General features: G+C 36.7%; 1 long non-coding RNA gene across 1 annotated transcript in view; it reads left to right on the top strand.

Moving 5' to 3' along the window:
* LOC110993752 overlaps window positions 1-27,095 on the top strand; it is a 39,390-nt gene extending 12,295 nt beyond the window's left edge. Inside the window, exons 2-3 of the long non-coding RNA XR_006750539.1 lie at window positions 24,987-25,608; window positions 26,329-27,095. This is a non-coding gene — a long non-coding RNA (uncharacterized LOC110993752). The remainder of the gene's footprint in view (window positions 1-24,986; window positions 25,609-26,328) is intronic.
* The last annotated feature ends 275 nt before the right edge of the window (window positions 27,096-27,370 follow it).

Here is a 27,370-nt window from a genome sequence, read left to right as displayed (position 1 = left end):
TCTGTAGCGCGATGCTTACAAGAATGAATTCTTAAAACTAAGTCTTATATCTAGCGTCGCCGGTGGCGTCCTACATCAGCAGAAATCCTATATCGTTAGGTGCAGGGCTGGCACATAACTGGTGCAGGGCTGGCACATAACTCCTCCCCCCGCAGATCCGCAACTATTTGAGGACGTTGAGGGAAAATGTTGCGGCTGGATCACCTTCTGGGTGTCCCTGTTGCTCTTGAATTCCAGCATTCTGGGTACTTTTATGGAGTCGACGATATCCGATGTATATTACAAAAATAGCTGAACACAGGAGCATTACGTAGAAGGGTAAAGTGGTGTGGTAAATGATGGTTGGATTTTCCGGAATAATAGGCATTTGTACTTCGATTTGCTTCTCTAAATTATGTAATCCATTCAAATCAATCGTATGTATCTTTAAGGATCGCTGTGGTGTCGTAGGGGTAGAGTTCATTGGTAGCAAAATCTTCAAAGGCTCCCCTTTTAATTGGTTATTTATGTTAACAATGGTGAGGTCCTTAGTATGCAGAGAACAGTTCGGCGGTATTGTTACAAGGTAACTGCCCTGCAGATTCAGATATTCTCTTCGTTTACATGTCAGGGATATTTTAGTTAAACTTGGAAACGTAACGCAGTAATGTTGGTCGTCTAATTTTTCCATGGCAGGCTTAGCGAGTGTCAACGTTGTAGGTATGCATGAATTTGACACTTGCTGGCTGATGACAAGGTCTGCTATGCAATCAGGTGAGCGTTTTATATGATGATTAAGTGTCTCTTCACACAGAAACCGATTTCTTGACTTCGGGCATTCAGCCTCTATGTACACATAATTATCGTTATTGGTTGCTATATAAGGAAAGGGAGGTATAATAATGTGTTGGTAATGATTTGGTAAGATGGATAATTTAAAAAGGGTAAAAGTATTAGGGGATATTATGGGAAACCGTAACACTATAACTATTCTATTATTACTAAAATATGACCCAGTGCGAATTACGCTATAGTATTCGCGGAGTTCTAAATCTAATAACTGTTCCGGTTTATAAACAGAACCTAAAGTACCTAACATACTACGTAACGTATGTATGTATGTATGTATGTAGAGACTCCTTTTCCGCACTTAGACTCTTAGCAGGTCCGTTGTGCGTGAAGTCCTGGCTAACTAAGCCAGCCTAACTCCTTCCAGAAGCACAGAAGCTTCCTGGGCACTTCGCAGGCTTCTCGGAGCGACCTCACTGTTTTGAGGATATCTGTACGTTGTTTAGCCACAGCCTCGCATTCCAGGACTACGTGGGTGACTGTTTCCTCTGCGCTGAGACAGCCTCTGCACACGGGGCTATCTGTCACGCCTAGGACAAAAAGATGTTTGTTGAGGAGACAATGGCCCGTGATTGTACCTATCATTGTTCTGAGACTAGTTCTGTTAAGGTTTAGTAGCTGTTTTGTCATTTTTGGGTTAGCTGCCGGCATAGCCATTTTGGATTGCCTACAGTCCTCACTTCGTGACCAGCGTTGTTGCTGGAGTTCTTCTGATCTTTGGCGAATCCATGCTCGCACCTGCGAGAAGGGCAAGGGCAGGAGAGGATACGGGCCATCAGGCAATATGTCCGAGCCTCTTCTCGCAAGTTCATCGGCAGCATCATTGCCAAGAGATCCACTATGTCCTTTAATCCACTGTAGGGTAACCCTGTTTGTCAGGGCTATTTCCTCCAGTGCATTATGACATTCTAGTACCAGCAAATTATTTGTCGTTTTGCTTGCTAGTGCCAACAGCACAGACGCACTGTCGGATACAAACTTAATGCAAAAGTTGTTTACTCTTAGTCGCTGCACGACTCTGGCTGCTTCTGTCAGGGCGACACATTCGCATTGAAAAATCGAGCTGTGCGTGCCTAGAGATAAGTGTGTGTTAATGTTGAGATCCAAGGAGAATATGCCAGCGCCGGAGCCACGCCCTGTTTTTGAGCCATCAGTATATATTCGAAGCTCATTCAGGATCGATCGATCACATTTCTCTTCTTCCATTTGGACCTGGTATTTCTTGTTTATTATATGTTGGTTAACGATCCTATCGCATGGCGCGGCTATTAGAGGTTGGTACTCTATTGCCCTGTTGAGAATCGCTGTGTGTGCGCTATAGTGATTTTTGCCCCATAGATCCAATATCATAAGCCTAATGGCTGCTAATGCTGCCTCCTGCTGTATGTGTAGATCCAGGGGTACAATTTTTAGGGCCAACTCCATTGCTGCAGTTGGTGTTGTTTTCATGCAACCACAGGTAGCCGATAGAGCGAGCCTTTGGAAGCGCCCAAGTTTCGTTATTGTCGTTTGTAGTTCTGTTCTCGGCCACCATACCAGGGCACCATAAGCTAGCATTGGCCTTATTACGGCAGTGTATAGCCATAGGGTGATTCTGGGTGATAGGCCCCATTTGACGCCTAGCATCTTTTTGCATTGATAAAAGGCGATCGTTGCTTTGTTTAGTTTATGTTCAAGGTGTTTGTTCCATAGCAGTTTACTGTCCAGAATCACACCTAAGTATTTAACACTTTCTTTTAGTTTTAGTTCAGTGTTGAAGAGTTTCGGTAGCTTGTGCGGTCCGAGAACTCTCCTGTTTGTAAATAGCACTAGTTCCGTTTTTAATGGATTGACAGATAGCTCGTGCTGATTGCACCATCTCTCAATTACTCTGAAAGCTCTTCCCATGAGATCGCATAAGGTGCTTTCAAAGTTTCCCGATGCTAAGATAGCTATGTCATCCGCATACCCTACTGTGTAAAGATTGATAGCATTTAGTTCTGTAATGAGCTCATTTACCACTAGATTCCACAAGAGCGGCGAAAGGACGCCACCCTGTGGGCAGCCCCTGCAGACAATGCCTCTTGTAGTGGTATTTACGGTGAACTGTATAGCTCGTTGTTTTAACATATTATTGATCCACTCTGTAAGAGTCGTTGGTACTCCACAAGATACAAGCGCTCTGGTAATGCTCGCGAAATTCGTTTTGTCAAAGGCACCTTCAATGTCAATAAATGCGCCAAGGGTTGACTGCTTTATCTTCAATGAGTTGCCTATGCGGGAAACAACGTTATGGAGTGATGATTCCGTTGATTTGCCTGAGCTATAGGCATGCTGATTGGGATGTAAAAATCTAGACAGGGATACCCGACTACGAATCTCCAGATCTCCCAGCCTCTCCAGCGTCTTGAGAAAGAATGAAGTGAGACTGATGGGCCTGAATGATTTGGCCTGGGTATAGTCCTCTCTACCCGGTTTTGGGATAAAAATGATTTTCACTTCTCTCCATTTCAGAGGTATATAGCGGTGAGCTAAGCAGGCTCGAAATACTGGTACCAGATGGTTCACCAAGATATTCCCACTCCATCTTAGTAGACCTGGGAATATGCCGTCCAAGCCAGCCGCTTTGAATGGTAGAAATGAGTTGATTGCCCATGTTACTTTTTCTTTCGTGATTATTTTGTCAGCTACCTGCCAGTCGGAGTTGATGGTGGTTCTTTCCGAATGGGGTTGCCATGATTGCTCGTTGGTGATTACACAGCCTGGAAAGTGAGTCTCCAGTAGTAATTCACAGGTTTCAGTTTCGGTTTTTGTAAATGTTTTGTCTGGTTTTTTAAGGCAACCTATCGAGTGATGGGTCTCACTGGAGAGACACGATTTGACTCTACTTGCCTGGTTATTGTTTTCAATACTAGTGCAGAAGTGCCTCCAGCACTCCTGCCTTCTAATACGAAGAAGTTTTTTGAATCGCCGTCTTGCGACTGTGTAGTTGTCCCAGTCGGAGGGTAACATTGTGTTACTCGCTCTATTGAAAAGCTTCCTGACTTTCCGGCGGTGCCTTTCCAGCTCGGGGCACCACCAGTTCTGTTTACCCCCCCATCTTGGAATGGTGAGGGGACACGACTGCTCATAGCATGTCAGGAGTAGGGACGTTAAGTTGTTAACATGTTTATCTATGTCCTGTACGTCAATGTTTGTTGGTATCGTTAGTTTGTCTACCCCGGAGCTGACAAGTCTGTAAAATTTTGCTGAATCAGTTCTTCGAGGTATTCTTCTTGGTTGTGGTTTAGGTAGTTCCCCTTTGATTGCAAAGCGGATCCACCTATGATCCGAGCATGATAATTCTCTTGATACGTGCCAGTCCTGTAAGTGATTTGTCAGGCCTGCCGTTATCAATGTTAAGTCAATTATGGTATGTGAACGCGCGTTGATGAAGGTTGGTTCTGAACCGATGTTTGCTAAGATAAGATTATTACTAAGAATGAAATTAAGCATATTCTCACCTCGAGCGTTGGTATTACTGTTACCCCATAGTGTGTGGTGTGCGTTGGAGTCTACTGCGATGATGAGCTCCAGTTGGTCCCTCTCGCAGTAGTCGGCCAGAAGGCTGAGTTCCGGAGTGGGTACATCCTCGTCGCCCGGTAAGTAGGCTGACGCCAGGACGATGTCTGGTTGCTCGTTTCTGGGTAACCTAACAGTTGTAAGGTCCCTTGAACATAGTTCGTTTATTAATAATGCTGGTACATGTTTAGGTATTATTATGCAGGTTCTTGGGTTACTTACGGAGGTGTCCAGTAGAATTTTACCAACAGTGTTACCCAGACCGCATATTTTGCCATTCCGGATCCACGGCTCCTGGATCGCAGCGATGGTCTTGGGGTTGGTTTCCAGCAGTCTGCGCAGGGAAGCCGTCGCTGTTTGACTATGCTGGAGATTAGCTTGAATGAGGTCAGTTCGGCGAGGGGGAGGAGCGCAGACAGCTGTCGCTGAGTTCACTCCCCCCTGTCTCCTGAAATAACTCTTCATCAGAGGTTAGTTGTGCCGCCTCCATGGGGGACTGAGTTTCGGCTGTTCGGTCATCCACAGCCTTCCCCTTCGGTGACATGGGAGGCACTGGCCCCGTCGTCGCCGTCCCCGATGTACTCGCGTTGGTTACAGGTGGGGCTTCAGCTACCTGTGAGGACTCCTCCTTTTCTAGGATCCGGATATAAATGTTCCCCAACAGGTAGTATATCCGCCTTTCCTGTGCTTTAATCGTTATGATCTCGGACTCCGGTACACGAAGGAAGAGAGAGACACCTGTTGGGTCCTGTGTTCTCCTTTCGTGTGTAAGGGTCCATGACCTAATGTTTAAGTGGCGGTTTTGCCTCGTTACAATTCTCATTAGGCTCTCCGTACTGCCAGTGTACTCTGGAACATGTAACAGACACGGAACCTTCCTTGGGATTGCGGACTGAGGCCGAACCACTAGTTTGGTATCGGTTATGGGGTTGTTGATGACTTCGCAGGTTCTGGTTAGCCACCTCATTGCGAACGCGTCCTCGCACCAAATCTTGAGGACACCGTCCGAGAAATGAGCTTTACCCCGGAACCGGATGTCATTTGGTTCTGTTGTCAGGGTAGCATCATAGTCCGCCATTAGTTCGTCATGTAGCTTACCCTGGATTTGTAGGCGGATATCTTCCGCTTGTTCTGGCGTCATATCTAGGAAAGGCTCAGTCATTACGGCAACACAAAACTTATTAGCTTTGTATGATGCTGCCGCTTCCGCGTAACTCGCCGAGGTCCCTCCCACCGTACGAGGTTTATTGGGTTTTATCCTTTTCCGTTCTCCGGTCGGTGTTACGGAGTCCTCCGGCCGTACGCGTTTCTGGCCTTTCGTCGGTTGGTTGGTTTTTGGTTTTTTGGGGTTGTTGTTGGCTGGGTTCTTAGGTACCCCTTTCCTTCCACCTGTTGCCGTGGTGGCTTCAGGGGCTGGTTTAGGGTCCACTGGTGGCCCTTGAGCGGTGCTTGACCGCTTCTGCCATTCTGCCGCCCTGCGGGCTTTGTTGAGTCGACGCCTCTTTGAGGCGCTTAAAACCCTGGTCATAGCCGGTTCCTGAATAGCGGTTTTCAGGGCCGTCATGTCCATGGACGAGGACGGTGCACCAGGTGCATTCGCCATCGCAGTCTCAGTCTCCCGCATCGCTTTTGCCGCAGGTGCCTCACCTTCAGACGCAGACTGTTTTGTTGCATCGTCCAGAGTTGCTACCTTTGGCTCAACCGACGCAGTCAACCTAGCCGCAACGGTGGACGCTTCCTTTTGCGGTGGTGCTGTTTGTTCCGCTGGAGAGGGTACGGTCCTGGGAACAGCCTGGTGTGGCTTTTCCACAGTCGATTCCCTTTCCTTCGGAGTTATGGACGCTGCCCGAATGGGTGCATCCATATGTGAGATGGGGGCATCTGAGTGTCGTGCCACTGGTGACATGCACCGTGGCTCGTCCTGAGACGCCACCCTGGGTTTATTGGTTTGTTTCTTTTGTTTTGGTTTATTTTTAAAAATTGCCTCTTTATCCATGAGGTTAAATTAAAATAATTTCACCGTTGGAGCTCTCCACCCGCCACGGAGCCCTCAGTCGGGGACGTCGCTTGTTCAGCAAGCAGACGTCAGAGCTACTCCTCCGGTATAGAGCCAGCGTGTAGGCAGGTAGACGCGTCCGCACGCCGCAAGGGAGTACGAGGCTGTTTGCACCACGAGACAATGATGCCCACTAACCCCGAGTCCCGTGCGGCGCCGACGGCCTCCCCCCCACACCCCGACTCTCGCTAGGTAGCCCGCTTATGGGATACCGCAGCCGGTTGACCAAGGCTAGCTAGTCCCTGGCCTCCCGTGTGAGGGGAAATCCAGACCAAAGAGGTGTGTTGTGTGCAGCGCACAACTGTATTCCGGCGCACTGCTACACTCAACCACCAGGATTCCTTCATCCCCCCGGACGGGTCCCCGCGCACGGCACAAACACGCGGGAGGTCATTGACTGTCCACCGTCCTGTCTTCTTGGACGATGAACTCGCAAGGACATGACCTCTCCATCCCTGCAAAGGTCCGCTTGGTGGTTTCAGTTGCGTCTATTACTTAAGGTATTAGACCAAGAACGGGGTCGGCAACCTCGAGAAGGTTAGTCCACCAAACTTGCCTTGGGGATCTCAGCGACGTGCGCTACTCCCAAGACCACGCCACCCTACCCATCAGAAGGATGTGGTAGAGTAGGTCTGTACCTGTGCTACCATGCAAAGCGAAGCGAAGCAAAGCAAGCATGTCGTGCAGGGAACCGTAAAAGCGTAGGCCCAGACCCCCCCCATACTACGTAACATACTTATATCTAACATAATATGGTGCGCTGTATAAGTGCGCGTAAAAGCTAAACTATCTTCGATATTTCTTATAACTAATAGTAGCTCATTAATATTATCATCAAATGAATTTAATAATTGGGAAATTTCTGCGAAGATTACTGTATCTACATGTTCAGTATTAAATTTCGAAATCATAAAATACATTGTTTTATTTAAATCAATTTGATTTTCCACTAATTTATCAATAGTTTTTGCGTGCTCGGACATCCACGCCTTACTAAGACTTATATGATTATTAAATTCGGAAATTATATTATCTTGATTATTTTGAAGAATTTTAATGGCCTCGTCATATTTAATGGCATCGCTATAGTCTAAGTTACCGGTTACACTTTTAATAATAGAGCCTAAACCATTAATTAAACCTCTCTTAACGCGACCAGGTTTTAATGTACTTAATAACAACGATGCTTTATCTAATTTTTCCGTTAAATGTTGAAGACGAGCTTTAGAAATAGGTAAACTGTGGTTGTCAAAGTAACCCTCAATGTCATGAATTTGAGTCTTTAATGTTTCAATCTTCAGGCCAATTTCATCCAAGTCAATGAAATGCAAAAAGGTATGATAATGGGTAATTATGTCAGTAAGTCCGATATTAAACGGTAATAGTCCAGGTCCGTTGTCCATATTCTCAAGTCTTATTTCCTGGGTCATTGCTATGTCCAGGGACAACATCAGGGTTGTCAGCAGCATCCTGTAACAATTTACTACTTTTTGGAACACGTTTTAGTCGGGACTTCGATACAGGTAATCGTTTTTTAGAGGTATATATATGTATGGGTAAATTTGTAACAACTTTGTCTTGTATATAACGTTGAGCTAACTTTTGTCTCGCAGCTATCGGATTACTTATATAAACATCCTGTCCAGGTGTGTAATCAGTCTCGGGTTCCCTATGGGAATTGTGTCTCTGCATTATCGCTTGGCGTTCTGCGAACGATGAGTCATGTATCATACTATACACTGTTAGCATATTGTTACGGTGACTTTGTATGTATTGTTGCAAAAGTCTTTCTGTTAAGTTTAAATCTGTAGGGTCTCTAGGGTCATAATGTCCAGTAACAATGTCATATGGTCTACATTTAGTCAAACTATGTATAGAATTATTATATGCTAAAATAGCGTATAAAATTAAATTGGCTGCCGATTCGTTTTTGTGTTTTAATCTTAATATTCTAATATGTTCTATAAGGGTGCTATGTAAACGCTCTATCATTCCGTTTTCATTAGGACTGTGAGGTGCTATCATATGGTGATTTATTTTATGTAGGCGTAGGAATTCAGCAAATACTTGATTTGTGAACTCTGTTCCTCTATCGGAAATTAAAGTCATAGGTGATCCATGATGTGTCATGAAAGTTAATAGTTTATCAATTATGTTTGGAGCTGTACAGTCATTAAGTCGGTATGCTTGAGCATACTTAGAAAATGCGTCAATGAAAGTCAAAAATTTATCTTGTTCTAAGGTCAAGACGTCTATGTGAACTGTTTCAAATGGTCGAGAAGGCGGCGGTACAATTTTAAACTCTGGGCGTACGGGATTACGGTCGTATTTTGCGGAGTTACAGATTGGGCATATGCTTATGTAATTAACTATATCTTGTTTCATTTTAGGCCAGAAATACCTTTGGGATAAGGACATATATGTTTCATTTATTCCGCGGTGGTTGGTTTTACCTTCATGATATTTTCTAATCGTGTCCTGCTGGGTTAAATAATCTCTAATATTTTCAACTTGCCGTTTAACAAGTAATAATTTCATAGATGAGCTTCGAAAAGTGTTTTGAATAATAGGTACTATACTCAACATTTTTCCTAAGGGTTCGACGAGTATAGCAGTACGTATTTTCGGATCTACATATTTTTTAATTATGGCGATAATTTCTTGTTGAAGGCTGTTCTCATTAATTTGTACAGAGACGCGCGAAAAATTCTCAAAAGGTCTATTAAGAACGGGTTTAGTTGAGGGTGATTTATTCGTGATTTTTATTAGGATTTGCTTTCGAAACAAGTTAAGAGGGTCTTTACTTATGGGGATGTCAAGTATTGGACTTTCGCGACTAGTATGTTTTGTACCTACCTGATTTATATCAGCTCCGTCGTCGCTTTCGTCAGTGCTGTAGGCTCTTAAAGTTGGTGCAGTATCAGTCGATGAAAGGCTAATAAGAGGTCTATCGTCAGGACATGTCACAGTCGATTCGGAGTCAGATATATTAACTACTAATGATTCTACTGTCTCGTTATTTAATTCTACACGTGACAAAGCGTCGGCATTCGTGTTCGACTTACCTTTTTTATACACAACCGTATAGTCATATTCACTAAGTTTTAATCGCCAACGGGTTAAACGTGAGTTAGGCTCTTTCAAATTCATTATCCATTGTAAAGGCTTATGGTCTGTAACGATTTTAAACTTACGGCCAAATAAATAGGGTCTAAAGTATTTTGTAGCCCAAACTATAGCCAACAATTCCTTCTCTATCGTACTATAATTAATTTCGCTTTCATTTAAAGTACGCGAGGCAAATGAGACAGGTTTATCTGAGCCTATTGGGCCTTGAGAAAGAACGGCGCCAATAGCTAAATTAGATGCATCTGTGGTCAGTATAAAATCCTTTGTAAAATCGGGGTATTGCAAAATCGGGTCATTAGTTAAAAGAGCTTTACATTTTTCAAAACAATCCATATATTCTGAATTTAAAATAATCTTACTACCTTTTTTTAAACATTTAGTAAATGGTTTGGTAACACGTGCGAAATCTGGAATAAATTTTCTGTAATAGCCTAATAAACCTAAAAATTGTTTTATTTCTTTTGTAGTTTTCGGGACTGGGTATTTTGTTATAGCTTTAATTTTGTCCGGATTTGGTTTAATTCCTTCTTTACTTATTATATGTCCTAGGTATGCTGTTTCTAATTTAAGGAATTCTGATTTGTCCATTTGTATTTTAAAGTTAGATTCGCGGAGACGTTGAAATACTTTTTCAAGGTTAATTATATGCTCTTGTAAACTAGTGCTAAATACGATTATATCATCCAAGTATACTAGACAAATAACGTTTTGTAAGCCACGTAAAACATTGTCCATAACTCTTTGAAAGGTTGATGGTGAGTTCTTAAGTCCCATGGGCATTCTCAAAAATTCAAAATGCCCGTGTTCTACATTAAATGCGGTCTTTGAAATGTCGATTGGGTCCATTTCCACTTGGTAAAAACCACTAGCTAAATCGAGAGTAGTGAAGTACTGGCAATTCCCTAATTTGTCAAGGACATCGGTTATATTTGGTATAGGATATTTGTCATCAATAGTTTTCTCATTTAATTTACGAAAATCGACGACTAATCTCCATTTCTGTTTTCCAGAAGCATCTGCCTTTTTTGGTACTATCCAAATTGGTGAGCTCCAAGCTGAAGAAGAAGGTTTAATTATCCCTTGATTTAACATTTTTTCAATTTGTTCCCTAACTTCCTGCCTGTGTATTTGCGGATAGCGATAACTTTTAGTATATATGGGGATTTCATCGGTTGTTCTAATTCGGTGTTTAATTTTGTTGGTAAAAGTAAGCGATTCCCCTTCAATATAAAAAACATCTGCATATTTAGAGCAAACTGAAATTAAATTCGCTTTTTCCTCCGGGTTTAAATGGTCGGTACGTAATTTTGAAATAACCTGTTCGACTTTATTTGGTGAACGACTGTCAAAACTTTGAATATTAAATAATTCCGCGGTTGCAGGGCGATCGAATGAAATAATTACGTCATTATCTGTGGGATTGTCAATTTCTAAAAATCCGCGATTATTTTTAACTGTGGTTAAACACTCATGTATAATACAGTTACATATTAATTGCTCATGCACTAAGACTTCACCGTCTAATGTATTAATAGGAACTCTAATTAATCTTGAACTGTTTGCAGGCACTATGTCTTCGTATAAATTACAATTTTTAGAATCGTACATTCGAATCGGGTTAGTTGCAAATTTAGTCACTAATGTTTTATGTTTAAGGTCTATTTTAGACTCCCATTCTGTCAACAAGTCAAGTCCAATTAAACCGTCAAAGTAGTCATGAAATTTATACATAAATAATTTAATTTCTTTATCACTATTAAATTCTTGGAAACAAGGTATCGTAATCGAATATTTATTTCGAGATGTTGCATGAACGTTAGTGACTTCAAACGGATCGTAAGTCAATGGGATATGGTAAAAGTAAGTATTAACTGCGTCGGGGCTAATAAAGGATTGGTTTGCCCCGGTGTCTATTAAAAGTTTAAGTGGGGGATTCTCAATTTGTATATAGGGCAACTGTCTTTGAGTTTGAAGATTAATTTCTATTTTGGTTCTTTTGAACTCTTGACCTTGGTAAAATTTCCGGTCTCAGTCATGTCAGTTTGTGGATTTGATTCGTTATCTTCGTTATAGTCACAAGGTTCGTTATAGTACTCTTGATTCCTGTCTTCGTAATAGTAGTTGTAATCGTCAGAATATCGATCATAGTAATAGTTATACTCAGGTTAATAATAGTCATAATTTGGGTAAAAGTTATTTGTTGCACATTCATTTAAATTTACGTCACGAGTTTTAAAATAATTTGTAGGTGGTGGATTTCCGTGTATACGCCAATCGTGTCTAGGTACGGATTCCTTTGTCACATAATGACTGACGCCACTCATTGGAGTTGGGCCAGTTTGGGGTTTCAGTTGAGGACGTGGGGGTGCACGGAATACATTACTTTGAGGATTATAATTAGGTGGAAGGGCACGGAACATTTGTTGGGTACGTGTGGGCATTCTAGGTGGGTATTGTTGGTTTAGAATAGGCATTCTAAATTGGTAAGGTGGGTTAGGTTTAAATTGTGGCGGAAAAGTGTATGGTACTTGTGGTAGAGTAAATCTGTTTGACGAATTGTTAGTGTTATATGTAGGCTTAGGTACATTACTGTTATAGTTAGATGAGTGATTTGGCTTAGATGAAGCATCGTTACGTTGCTGTAGATATATAGTATTTAATTCCTTTTGAACGTATTCGAGAGCCTTTTCAATAGATTCGGGCCTCATGCACCTTATACGAGACCCAAGTGGCTCCTTAAGGCCACGAATAAATGCCTGTTTCGTTAATTTTTTGTATAAGTGCCGTTTGGCCTCTATTGTAGTAGAAAGGGTTTCGTGTAAGGTGACATAAGTCATCATTGTACTAAATAGGGATTGCAACCTATCATAAAATTCCTGAGGGGTACTATTACCCTGAGTTTGCAAAGAAATGTCATTGTACAGCGCCGTCTCATCCCTCTGATCTGAGAAGTTGTTAATTAACGCTTCCCTAATGCCACCCCAGCTCTCAGGGATGCCATTACTATTTATGAGGCAAGCGGCCGGTCCCGTTATCTTATTTAAAATGCCGTTAATCAAAGATAAATTCGATAGAGTTGATTCGGCGTCATTTTTTAAATATCTTTTCACCAGTTCATCACAAATTCTTATAAATCTAGTTAATACATGTGGGTTCCCGTCAAATTCGGGCACCACCCGTAAAGCTTTAAAAATAATATCAGGGTCGAAAGACATTTCTTCTATGTTTCTTAATCTATCAATAAAATTACCTCTGGAAGACTGTTGGTAAGTAACAGCCTCCTTATTACTTAATTCCCTCGGATGGAAAATTTTGGAACAACTAGGAAACTAGGATATATATAACAACACAATAAGTAATTTGTGCAACTCACATTGGTTTTCTGGACTGCTGCATCGATTTCTAGATTCCAGGGGCTTTCTTCTTAACTCGATACTCGCTTGCGGTTTTTAGAAAAACCGGTCGGCCAGGCGGGGCCTCGAAACCGTTATATTTTCTTAATTTTCCGGAAAATCTTGCCCGCGAGGCGCGACCCGAGTATCCTACCGACTGCGCCAATTATATTTCACCCGCCGGTGCACTCCAAAAAAAACCAATTTAATATCAAACTAATTTATTATAATTACAAATTAATAGAGTGATCTGTAGCGCGATGCTTACAAGAATGAATTCTTAAAACTAAGTCTTATATCTAGCGTCGCCGGTGGCGTCCTACATCAGCAGAAATCCTATATCGTTAGGTGCAGGGCTGGCACATAACTGGTGCAGGGCTGGCACATAACTAGAGAGAAAACAATACGATTCTTAAATTATTAAAACTAAAGGAAAATTGACTTCAAAGTGTGAAACGAGCAATTATGGATATCCAGACCTAGTTTATCGTTTAACGCCCAAACCCAATAACGTATCTCGATCAATTTTTGGCCATCTTGGATAGGCATCTTAATCCAAATATTGATAAATGTGTGCCAATAACTAATTGACGGATTGTAATAGCCATCTGTCGATAAAAGCTTACCATGGTAGGTTGGATCGGATAGACCTTTGTATGAAAATTACAGTTCAACTGTGCTATCCAATATCCTTATCTTAAGATAACTATCTTACACTAGTTTTTAAAATAGTAAAAAGCTATTTGAAATGTTTTAAACATAAACATGTATATTTTAATATTATTTGTACGGTTTTATTGACTTTATTTGATTTATATTAATTGTCTAATATGAGTGTTAAGAGCGAAGATATTGCATTCTATCCATCGCAAAAAATTGATTGTCTTCATAGGGTTTGGTTATTGGCTTGCAGATTGCAGATCGATCGACTGACACAATCTGATCTCAGATTGTTTTCAATCTGAGATTGTGGATACCTTATTGGGTTCGGGCGTAAGAGAATACTCAATCTGGATGATTAGCTCGGCGCAAAACGCGTCAAATTAGGTATAAATTGGCAACTTTAAGTGTATCTTATCTTTTTCAAGATTCGATCATAGATTCAATGTATACTGTATTTATATACAAAATTAAGTGATACAAATTCAAACATTTGAAAATAGAACATACAATTCGAACGTGACATTTCATATGTAGAAAGGTACAACAAGTAAAAAAGCAAGTCCATTTTATTAATAAATCGACATATGCACGAGTCTATGGTACCGTCATATGAGGACAGAGGATCGATAGTGTAGTGGGGTATTAAATTTTTACAGTCGGTTGGTTGGCCGCTCATCGCATTATATTGATTAGCCATACAAACCCTTTCTTACATACGACACACACGGATAAATCTAAAATGCATGAAGACTTTTCAAGTGAATACGTCCCTAAAATATAATCGTTACTTTTTTTATTGTGAAAACTAAACCCATCAAGCAGTAATAAAATTTTTGATTCTGAAATCTTGACGTATTCTCTGATTTTATTATAGTTTTATTGCATTGGTACAAACGGTCTTAATACCATACAAAATAATAATGACAGGAATTATATCATCTTCACCTTCTTATTATCACTGTCAACAGGGAATTAATAAGTTCATCATGCTGACCACTTTCGGGTTTGTACGTGTTTTAAGGATTATATGTTCTAAATATTTAAGTAATAGGAACGTTAATGTTTACGTCTTCGATGTTCTGCTAGATATATATAGATAGATATAGTAATTAAGAGCGAATTAAGAGTAAATTTATAGGTTTTAATTTCAGTCAATTAAGCATGATTAATAAATGCAAACCGACCCGAAATCTTAATTTATTGCTTCATTCCCTAAAATGCGTAATATTAGTCGTTTTTATTAGGCTGAGACAAAACTCCTTCGTTAATAACTTCGATCTTAATTATCTTCAAATAATTCTGATGATTGCATGTTATAGAATATCTCTAAATAGAATAACTGTTTGTTTATACATATGATTAATCAGTAAATACATTCATAAGTTCATGTTTATTATTTGTATATGTTTAAAATTGTCCTACTTATCTATGTACCTCGCCTGCACAGGTATATGCAGGCACATGCAGTCTATTACATGTATGGGCAATGCAAGAATGGAAAAAGATGTATTTTTTATTCAACAATAAAAGTATTGGCAACTTTCTACATTAAGCCGTTTTTTATTATTTTCTAAACATTTTCAGTGCTACCTAGGTATGATACAATTACTAGGAATATTGATATATCCCAACTTCGCGAAATTGTCAATATACATAATGTTTTCATTATTCAAAATCACAAACAAAACCACTATTGAACTTAATACAATATAAAGCAAAATATTTCGTTAAGTTTCAAATAAGTTACAATTTCATCAGGTTTCACTTCGAAATCGCTGCGTACTGTACTTTGTTTGAATGTCTCGTGAATTTTAACTTTGTTTTAACCCTAACGAATGCACGAAAGTTTAGTTATAAATATGTATAGTTTGACTTGTTTGTTCTGATCATTACAATAATTTTATAGTCTGTGCCTATATGTTGATAACAGTTCCAAAGACATCTTTAAAATTGTAACAACATCTAAACGTAAATAGATAAAAAGAACTTTTAAAAATCGGGAAATAGCTATGGGTACCCGAGATAAAAAAGGGTTCAGATCTTCAGGGAAATGTCCCATTTCCTGTAAAGTCCCTTCGCCCTTCCGGAGACATTCATGGTTAACAGCTGATTACTAAATGTACCAATCGAATAGTCCTGATCTATGGCGATTTGAGATAACACTTCACTACTAAGATTCGGTGGTCAATTAATAAAATATTCACATGACATCATCAAGATCTCGTATCTTCTTCGTATTCTTGTTCTAATGATGAAAAATTATTTGTGATGGAAGAAGAAATTGAGAACTGTATTCAAATTTTCTTTAGGATTTGTTTAAGTTTACAATAAGTTTGGTGGAGCCTCGCCGGCCGGATAGATATGTTTACATTAATCTTTGATATTTCTGTTTCTTGTCACTACTAGTTACCTAAAATAAATAGGTGAATAATAATTTTAAAAACCTTGGAATAAATCGAGTTTCTATTCCTCTTACACACGCGAGCCCTTTGGCAATGTGCAAAGTGTCTATGGGCGATTTTTTTTTGTAAATACCTCATCAGGAGAGCCTTCTTCTGTCACTATAAGTCAGAAACCTAAAATAAATAGGTGAATTATAATTTTTTAAAAAAACATTAATTTTATAGCCCTCCGGCAATGTAAGCGTCTATGGGCGGTTTTTTTTGTAAATACTTCATCAGGTGATATCTCGTGATATCATCTTTAAATTCTTCTGTTTCTTGTCACAACTAGTCAGAAACCTAAAATAAATAGGTGAATTATAATTTTAAAAAAGCGAGTTTCTATTCCTCCAACACACGCGAGCCCTCCCGCAATGTAAGTGTCTATAGGCGGTTTTTTTTTTGTAAATACTTCATCCGGTGAGCCTCCTGCTTGACGTGTGTTTGTTATATTAAGAAAAAATCGAACGCGGGGTTGTAAGTTTCGTCTGTGCACCAATGTGAGATATTAATTAGCTTGTACGGGGAAAAAAATCGAGCACCCGGCATTCTTAAGACTTAAAAAAGATAAAAGCAGCCGCAGAATTATGTCTACCCCATGCCCCCGGGACTTCATATTAAATGATATTTACAAAGCTTGTTGGATCCTTAATGAAGACATAAACGTGCCTTATCATGGGAGAACTCGTCAACTTAAGAAATTTTCCCAATGAAAACTCTTTTCTTATCGCAAATTTTCTTAGGTTTATTCTGTAAAAATACACAAAACGAGCTTGAAGGTAGGTAAATGTGATATTTTGAATGATGTCATTAACTTATAATGTTAAAACATAAAAATTCTTATTTTACTTTTCTATAATAGAAAATAAATACAGGCCAGATCTAAATAAGTTAGTCCAACGATGTCGACTGTTAAGTCGCTATAAAAAGCTTAACTAGATAATGCCTTTCGCCGATCTTATGCGCTGTCAATGTGGTGGAGGCACTGCGACTGTCAATAATTTAAAATACCTACTAAGTACTACCAATTCGCGCAAATACAAACTTAATTCAAGGGAACAGAACTTTTGATCTAAATTTTTTTAATTAAAATTCTGAAGTATTTCCGAACCAATTCGACTTAGGGTCCTTCAAGAAAAGAGCGTATCAATTCTTAAAAGGCCGGCAATGCAGCCGCAAGCCCTTTCGCATTGAGAGTGTCCATGGGCGGCGGTATCACTTAACATCAGGTGAGCCTCCTGCCCTTCTGCCCCCTGTTGTATTAAAAAAATGCATAAAAAGCAGATTTGCATGGCGCGGCAACGTTGCAATGTCAGCTTTTTTAACGTGTTTCCTTCATAGAAGTAGAAGGAAGCTGTTAAATAATTTAATATCTACGTAATTTAAATATTATATTTTAGACAATATTTTATATAGTACCAGGGGCGTGCCCTAGGCGGCTGTCTTTCAACCTTAAGATTATTTATATGTGCAGGGAACACTCCTACCATCGCCGTCATCAATCTTAAAATGATTGATACTTTTGATCAAACTGGTGTGGAAATGATTGCTATGTTTTCTGTGAAGTAGAGGAAAATCGTTTTAGTTCCTTATCAAGTATATTAGATGTCATTCTGATTTAAGATTGATATCCCCATTGCGCAATTTAAGCTATAAAACTTATTCACAGACATTCTGTAGCTGAGCTAATAAAGAGATAAATCCCCCAGTCAGTACGCAGACCAAATAATTGTGCCTGAAAATATTTAAGCCGATAAAGGTCTCTCGGTCTACCACTAAGCCGCGGAGGCGAACGTCAACGTCAACGTCAACGTTAAGTTCAGATGTCAGCATCTATTCTTTAATTAAAATATCATTTTTCGTTCAGTTTCGTTTTCATAATGCTGAATTTTTGCTTGCTTGCAATGGATTAAACTAGCATAATTAAGAAACGTTATTTAAAACGTTTTATATTCAAAAATACCAACACAATCTAACTTAATTTCGAATTTTCCTCGCATTCGACACCTTTATTGCTTTGTGGCAACACTAATTTAACTTCAGTAGATAACTGCAGTGAAGCAGTCTGAAATAGGAAGTTCGGTGGGAACTTGTTAGTGGAATTGATCGCTCATTACAGATACACGTTCAAATCTAATTTTAACTGTAAGGCTGTTTCTTGTGATTGTGTTTGCATAGGAAAATTTACTAGGCGATCGTTTTCCAACCATTTTTATGTCGCGAAAAAGCTAAAAAGTTAAGTAAAACAGCCTTGCGACTTGACGAACACTACACTTTAATTATTCATTCCTATAGTAAATTAATATTTTGTATTTATTATTTTTAAACACCTTCCCTTTTAGGGTTGCGACCGCCCCCTTGAGAAACGATGTACTAGACGTTACTTATTTATTTCAATCGTGCAAATAAATATTTATTTTAATACTTTTCACTTGTATTCTTTATTGTCTGTATCCGTAAAATCCTATAATAAGATCGTGTCATGTATATTGTACGGTTAGCTGTAAAGTTTATTAATAAAAACATATAAATAAACTTAGATGAATAAAAAGCTGAAAAAAAATATATTACAATATTTAGTAGTACTATATTTAGGGTAGTCCATAAACCAACGATGTCGTTTCAAAGCTTAATACAAACCGAAACCTTTGCTCACCCTTACAGTTAAATCTCGGCCAACTGTGGCTGTCATAAAACATTCAAATCATCTCCAATTTTACTGTCAAAATCCCCAACAACTGGTAATATTCTTTCTTATTTCAAAATACATAATAAATAGCAGCCAGACTTAAAATGAAAATAATTTCAAATTAAAAATATTGTTCAAATTTATTAGGTTTAATTGACTATGGGTCTGTTTCACAATGTCCGGATAAGTTCCAAATAAGCTATTTATTATTATTATTGTTTCATAACTGTCAGATACCGCTATTCGTCATGAAATGCGAAGTATCTAATTTTGAAACTTTTATTTTTCGAATAATTTATGTGTTGCATAGCTATTGGGTAATTTATCCATACATTGTGAAACAGGCCCTATATGTATTTTCTTATTCTCTTCCGTGTCACCTAGAGATAAAGCATAATATAAATTGATAATTATAGGTGTAATTTAAAAAAAACACATTTAACTTAATTTAAACGCGTTTATATTAGGATAATTTATTATGAAATGAAACTATATCAATTATAATGCGTGCAACCATTACGCATATATTTTTAATAACTAAAAACTTAAGTTCTAAGTTTCTGACTTCTTACACTTAGGTACTAAAATTGTACAGTATCTTCCTATACAAGAGTTGGCTAGAAGATAGGACGCATAACCCGATCAACATCAGAGCAGCAGTCAGCGATTTGATTTTCATTTACTTCAACAAACTGTACCTTTATTGTGCTGTTGAAGATTTAGCGTCTGTTTCACAATGTCCGGATAAGTTCCAAATAAGCTATTTATTACTTATTGGTAGGATAAATATTATTTTTGCATTTCACGATTGTCAGATAGCCCTATACGTCATGAAATGCGAAGTATCTTATTTGGAACTTTTATCTTTCGAATAATTTATGTGTTGCATAGCTATTCAAATTAAATCAAATCAAAAATTATTTATTCAGTTTAGATGCGACTTAATGCATGCTTATGAATGTCAAAAACGTTTACAAAATTCGCGAAAGAGCAAAACTACGCCATCCGTTCGCAAGACTACCAGGAGGTCTTGTTCTGGTATATTTGGCACTTTATCAATACATTGTGAAACAGGCCCTTAGTTTAACAATTTATAAGATGACTTACAACTTTACACACCATTAAGCTGAAAACGATTGAAATATAAGTCAAATTGCATAAATATTGCATCCAAAATTGCTTATCCGCCTTCTACTGCAGCAGTAAGCATTACAAAACAGTATAGTATAGTGCTAAGATTGCCGCCGTACCGCCTACCGCTTGAAGAAATAATTTGAGAATCAAATTTACTTTTTTGTTTACGGCATATTTACTATTTATTTTATAACTAACTTATCAATTTATAAAGTGTAGCATTAAAATGTTGTATGAATTCCCATATTCACTAAGAACTCTAAAGATAAAGGTATTTTCAAATTTGTTCTAGAGTCGTGGAGCGAACGAGGGGATTGTATTCATTTTATTCTGATGGGTCACCGGTGAATTTAAACCAATGCCCGTTGACAAGTCCATTTGACTAATTACAACGGGAAAAAACGTTTCGTATTGAGTTTTTCCTTCTGGTTTTCTTTTTATTCCTTATTTAAAATATTGATAATGTTTATTCAAATTTAAATTGGCACATTAATAATAACTTAAAAATCGTTAATATAAGTAACAATTATTGAACTATTTTTAGTTGTGCAAATAAACATAATTATTTTTCTGACCTAAGTATACACCTTTTGTCGCCAATGCTTTTTTGGTAAATTTATTATGATATTAATCCTTTTTTCCATACGTGTGTGACCATTCTGTCGTTGTATATCGCTAGCTCATTATTCTTGGCGAATTGACCAGCCTTAGTATTTTCCGGCCGTAAACTACAACTCGGTCAAGGTAAAGACATTCGACCGTTTTCTTTATATGCAGATGACTTATGTATTATATAGGTGCCTACGACGTTGGCGTACAAATAGGTTAACAAATCTCTGCTATTTAATGTATTTTATGAAAAATATATAATTTAACCTCGCCATGCTTGTTATATATTGCCCCATATTATTGTATGATTGATATTGAATTTGTTTTAAAAGATTTTTTTATGTGCTGGATTAATATCGCGCGAAAACCAGCATATCCTAAATAATACCGACATTAATATAATGTTGTCAACACCCACTTGGGTAGCTAAAGTAGGTAGTTAGTAAAATGCCTTAATTAGAGGTATCAAATACAAAAATCTTCTGTGCGTATATTTCTAATTAAACTCCTCGTGGACTGATTTCGTTATTTTTTTGGTGATTATAGTATTTGATTCAAAAATGGTTTGCTTAACTATATTTAAGGCGTATGTACAGGATAACGTCTCCAACCCGCTAGTGTATTATAATTATATGAATAATACAAGAGACTTAAATATTGGTGCAAATTTCCTTAGTTATCTGAGCATTCCACCTTAAATCTATCGATATTTTTGGCATTAGCTAGAACGGCACCTTTAATTGTAATTATTTATCATATAAAGATCGACGCTTTATCGTGGATGTAACTGTCTTTTGCTGACATTTTCTATAAACAAGAAATTCGTGTTAAATGATTTTTATATCATCTATATTAATTATTTGAAAGTTTAATCACTTATAAGATTAAAGTTACAATATCATTAACACAAATGAAAATGTCTTGTAAAACCTTTGGATAACGACTTATGAAATCTACTTAAATTAATAAATTCTCAAGTAGCCATCAAATCTTATTAAATGGATACCAATTCAGCCTTAGATGGCGAAAATTACGCTAAAAGGACATCGCTTTTAATTAATTCTAAGTTAACATGTAATTAATTTATCTAATATTAATTAAAATAATTTCTATTAAGATACAACGCGATGAAGGTACGTATTCAGTCGTTCATTATATAATCTCCAATTAATATTTAAAGTATAAATAATGATGTAATTCAGATACAAAATACTTTATTAGTTAATGGCTGATAAGCAATGTATGTAGAATAACTACATAGATTACTTACCTCTTAGCCTTCATTAAGGTACCATTACCCACAAAAGTATTTTCGACCTACTTCGACTTCCAGGGTCCTTCAAGAAAACATCGTCCCAATTCTGATACTAAGAAGGGCCACGGCACTTGCGAGCCTTCTGGCAATGTAAGTGTCAACGGGCGGTATCATTTAACATAAAAGAGAACACAGAGAAGCTTCCGGCTCATTGGATAATTATATTTAATGTTATATCAGTTTGTTGATGCTTTTTTTGGACTTTTGGTGTAATAAATAAATTATAAACTGAATAATCTTAATATAAACTTGCTGGTTTTGGACTAATAAAAAGTTGAACTAATATGACATAGGGTCCTTCAAGAGCGTCCTAATTTTTAAAAGGACTTGAATCTGTCTGACAATATGAGTTTTCATAGGCAGTTTGACCCCTGTTCATAAAAAAATCCTTAAACATATCCTATTAATAATATTATACAAGACTTAAGTCTAACTTAAGGGGAGAAAAAGCTGACTGTGATTCTTAAATATTACTATTTTTATTGCATTTGTCTAGACGCTAACTGATAGTGATAAAACCTTTAATAGCTATTGCTTCCACTTGTACGTATCTTGTGATAAGAAGAGAACCATATAAAAATATCTCTTTAATTATAAATATTTATATAAAGCTCGTTTATTTCAAATAAACAGGTTTAATAATTTAATTCATATTACATTAAGTTTTTCTTGTTACTTGTTTGTATTCTTCGAACTTCCTTCTGTACCATGGAAATCCCTTCGTGTAAAGAAGCGTGCTTTTCGCTTCCAGCATTCGCTCGCTTCTTTACTTACTGAAGTTGAAATATGTGTGCTGAAATTATGAAAATATTTAGGAACTCTACTTTGAATATCTAATAATCATCTGATTCAGGATTGACTAACAACGTTCTACTCTATAGATTGAAAAACTTCTTACGCACCGAATTCATTCATTTCTCACACAATTATAATATATTATTTTTTCTTTAAACCCAAGTAGGTGATTAGGTGAGTTCGGTATGCCTGGGATTCATTAGTTAACTAAACATAATAAAATATATGAATGCAATCACTCTATGCCTGTTAAATGCAACTGCATACTAAACAATGAATTTTCACATACAGAGAATGACGAATTCTTCACTTTTTCAACATATACTGATTTTATTATATATTTTAGATACACAGGAGTTATATAATGTAGTATATATTAGTATATTCTACTTGGGAGTATTTTTCCATGCCCGACATATAACGCATGCATAAATTACATATGAAACAATTTAAAAATGTATTTTGTATTAATCTTTTTGTTAAAAGATTAATACAAAATACACAATAAAAAATTTTAACGAGACTAAGGGCCTGTTTCACAATGTCCGGATAAGTTCAAAATAAGCTATTTATTACTTATTGGTAGGATAAATAGTATTTTTGCGTTTCACGATTGTCAGATAGCCCTATACGTCATGAAATGCGAAGTATCTTATTTGGAACTTTTATCTTTCGAATAATTTATGTGTTGCATAGCTATTTGGCACTTTATCCATATATTGTGAAACAGGCCCTTAAGTTCGTAAAGTATAAACGTCATCTAAAAATGTCTGCAGTAAGCTGCAAAGCTAATGCGAAAATCAAATCAAACGTCTACGTCGTAGCTCTAGGCGCTAAATGTAGCATCGTAGCGTGACTTCACTTATAATTAGACCATTTGAAAATCTTGTAAGTTTAAAATTATAGTTAAAACAATATTGAAACAATTCTTCCGTATTACAGTAACTGGGACTTACGTATAAAAATATTACGTATAAAAAAAACTCGACAAAATGAAAATGTTTTCACAAATTACTCTCGTAACGTGTCAAAGGAATGCTTCATTTAACTTCTTACATTTGGGGCAGAGTTCGTTTAGTCAAGAATTTTAAATGTGATATTAAAATGTAAGTGAACTGTCATCAACATACTTTGAGGTAGCGAAATAGCAGGTATTTTTTGAGACAAATATTTGTTTTAAAAAACATCAGCGGCGTTACAATCTGGAGGTGTTGGTTTTTCGTTTTTTTTCTGTATCTGTTTTTTCATCATTATTTTCTTAAAAGATAGTAATTAACCGTACCTTGAAATAAAGCATTTTCTATTAAGATATTTCAGTTTCCTCAAAATGTTTTTCTTCACCGAACAAGCGATTGCGCACTTAAAAAGACAACGCCATTAGTGATTTGAACGAACGCCGGTTAGTTCTTGCTTAAACTGAAAAAAATATGTATTGCTAGAAATAACAATAATAGGTATATAATATAGCACCCTTCTATCTATACCTATTATTGTTATTTAACCTATGAAAAAGAAAATGCTAAGGCAGTCTATTAACAACACCTGTTAAAAATAAGCTTATTGCCTCCAATACTAATTCGTTTCTTTCCAGTCGATACTAATGACCTTTAGACTATTCATTAATAACTTTCGTTCGGTACGTGCTAAAGTGTGCGGGGAATGACTTACCCCATTATTCATAAACATAGGTAATATAAGCCTTAAATAGCTATAAAATGTTTTGTCCTTATCGCTTTCGTATCACTATGAACCGAAACTTGATGATACATCAATCTATTCAAAGCATGGTTAAATAGTTAATTTTAGAAGTTTTAAAATTGATTTAAATACTACATATTAATATAAAAAGTGAACCGTTATCCCTTGGTCTAACAAAATTTTGCATTACAATTCTACGGCTATTTTTATTGACATTTTATCTTTAAATACTAACCCAATAATTAATCACCACAATCCAAAACCTACGAAGACAATCCATTTTTGGAGACGGATAGAATGTAATCTCTTCGCTCTTTACATTCATATCTGATAATAAATATAAACCAAATAAAGTAAATAAAACCGTACAAATAGTGTTAAAATATACATTTCTACATCTAAAACATATCAAATAGCTTTTTAATTATTTAAAAAACCGGTGTAAGTAAAAAAATTAAGATAGGATATTGGAACAGTTGAACTGTTATTTTCATACAAAGGTGGCAGTTATTTCATGATCCTTTCTTTCGCTACATCGCGCATACAATATTAATGAAGAGAACAGTACAGTAACTACAGTTTAAAAGTTTCAGCACTTTAATTGAATTTAATTTTATAAAAGTTTTTTAGTAATTGTAATTTTTAAGTTGTAATATTTCTTTAGCATCTGAATAAATGAAGATTTTGTTTGTTACAGATGCAACAATCACTTCTTCCACTATTATTATTAACCATCATAGCCGTATGCTCTACAAATGAACTACCCTTTTTGACTCGACTTGAACTTGAAAAGATTTTTGATGAGAAAGACAACGATAACACTGATAAGTTAGAAAATATTGGAGAAATAATGTTAAAACAACAATCAACCAAACCTATTAAATCCAAATTATACGAAGAAGAAAAGGATCTGGATAATCTAAATGAGTACAACGATTACAGTAAAGAGCTTGACCCGCGATATTCAAATAGCATAAACCAGTTGCGTACTCGCAATGAAGTACATCACAGACCGAAAGAAATTATAAAAAGAGATACAACAGCAGATGCTATTAAAAAGATTAAATTGATCGAAGATTCATTAAAAAATTACGAAGAGGTCGTGACAATTAGCCCGTTGCTAATTCTCAAAATTCGCTTATCCTATTTAACGGATAATATAGAGAATATGAAGCCAACGATGTACCATTATTCTATGCCAGTACCCTTAGATATCATGACGCAAACGAAAGAAGGGGAATTAAATAAGATTCTTCAAGATGAAATCAGTTATTCAAACGATGTTCAGAGTGACGATGATGATGATGAGATTGAAGAAGGTTAGTTTTAAATAACGGAACATTTTTTTTATCATTTATTTAATGCATAAGCCAGAAGATACTTATGTTAAGTTAGATTAAGAAAGGTGCAGAAGCGCATGTAGAGATCAAGCAAACGAAAAATCGTTCTTTTAAAAAATCGATAAGAAATACCGTTTTTTTTCTTTTACAGAGTTTATTGCCAGTTCTTCTCTTCCGTTCTACGCCCTCGATTTGAGAACTGGCAGTAAATGTAAAATTAGAAGCATTCAATGTAAATTTCTTCTTTGACGTTCATAAGTGTAAATTGTGTACCTACATGAATAATTGATTTTTGATTTGATTAATTGATTAAAAAGTTTAACTTTGCATAAACTTTGGTTTTGTAATAGTTATTAATTCTTATATTTGATTCTTTTTATAAATGTTAGTTAAATGGCACTCGAGTAATAAACAACGATAAAAGGTTAAGAAACATATTAATTTGAATGGTACAAACATTAAAATTGCATATAATAAACATATAATAATAATAAATAAACAAACAAATAAACTTTCCAACGGTCTCCCCTACCCACCTAAAATATCGGAATTTTATGCTATCAGTCTAATTTTGTGTTGACCTGTGTTATTATCGTTATTATTCTGAGGAATTATTAAGATCCGTTTGTAACACGACTATTAAGCATATGCATGTGGGCACTTTATTAAAATGAAAGGTTTAAAATGTTCTTGTTTCAGAGTCAAAATCCAACAAAAATAAAAAAGTTGTGAAAAAGAGAATCTTTTCTCTATGGAGCAGACTGCAAGGACTTCACAGGGGCCACGAATTACACCACCGTCGGCATCTTCACGCCTTTTACGGTCTTCCTGATGAAGGTGGTGGTGGTGGTGATAGTACTCTCACAGCTGAAACTCGAGCAACCTTTCTGCGACCACCCGGTTCACCTTTGAGATGGGGCTGAGTCCTCAGACCAAGAAAACCTCATAACTATAAGAAAGTGTCCAATCAGTTAACGAAGTAAGCATGCAAAGCTGAAAAGTACAATAATTTTGATCAACGTAGTTGCGTAGGCCGTAGTAAATACATATTTTCTGATTTTATTAATTTGTATTCAAATTGTAAACTTTGATACAAGTAGATTTTCTTTTTCGATTTTTAAATTTGATAAAAATCAAATTCAAAAATAGAAAATGTTTTCATAGGCTTGGGATTTCTGCTTGCTCAATCTACATATTTAAATTGCGCAGTCAAATACTAATGATAATTAATATTATTACTTACCCCAAATTAAAGATCGAAAATTGTGGCAAACATTAAGACCGACGACGCCTAAATATGAAAGAAAATCTGTTTCTAATCATGCATGAAATAAACGAAAACCTATATGTAATTTAGATACTCCTAAGTAAAAAACTATGTATCAGATCTAGAAAAACATATTATATGGTAAATAATTAGAGATCTCTATGTTAATATAACAATGATAAATATCATGTAAATAAAAAGCGGCATGTGAACATTTGTATTTTCATTTTAAAACTTTAAGCTATAAGATAATATAAAAAATAAAACATAAAATTATATAGTTTTTACTTATCAACGTACTTACTACTCTTTAGAGTTTAGAGTTTATATACCCGTAGAACGTCTATATATTATTCTGACTGACTTAAAAGCGATTAAGCAGGATTTACTTTTGATTCTGTAGTTTATACCTACGTTATAGCCTCTAGCTTCTGTATGTTATCAAATAAGATAAGTGTCAGTTGTCAATCACAA

This window comes from Pieris rapae, chromosome 12 (assembly GCF_905147795.1).
Source record: "Pieris rapae chromosome 12, ilPieRapa1.1, whole genome shotgun sequence".
Lineage (NCBI taxonomy): Eukaryota > Metazoa > Arthropoda > Insecta > Lepidoptera > Pieridae > Pieris > Pieris rapae.
The sequence above is the reverse complement of the archived record's forward strand: the minus strand, read 5'-3'. Positions and strand labels throughout refer to the sequence as shown.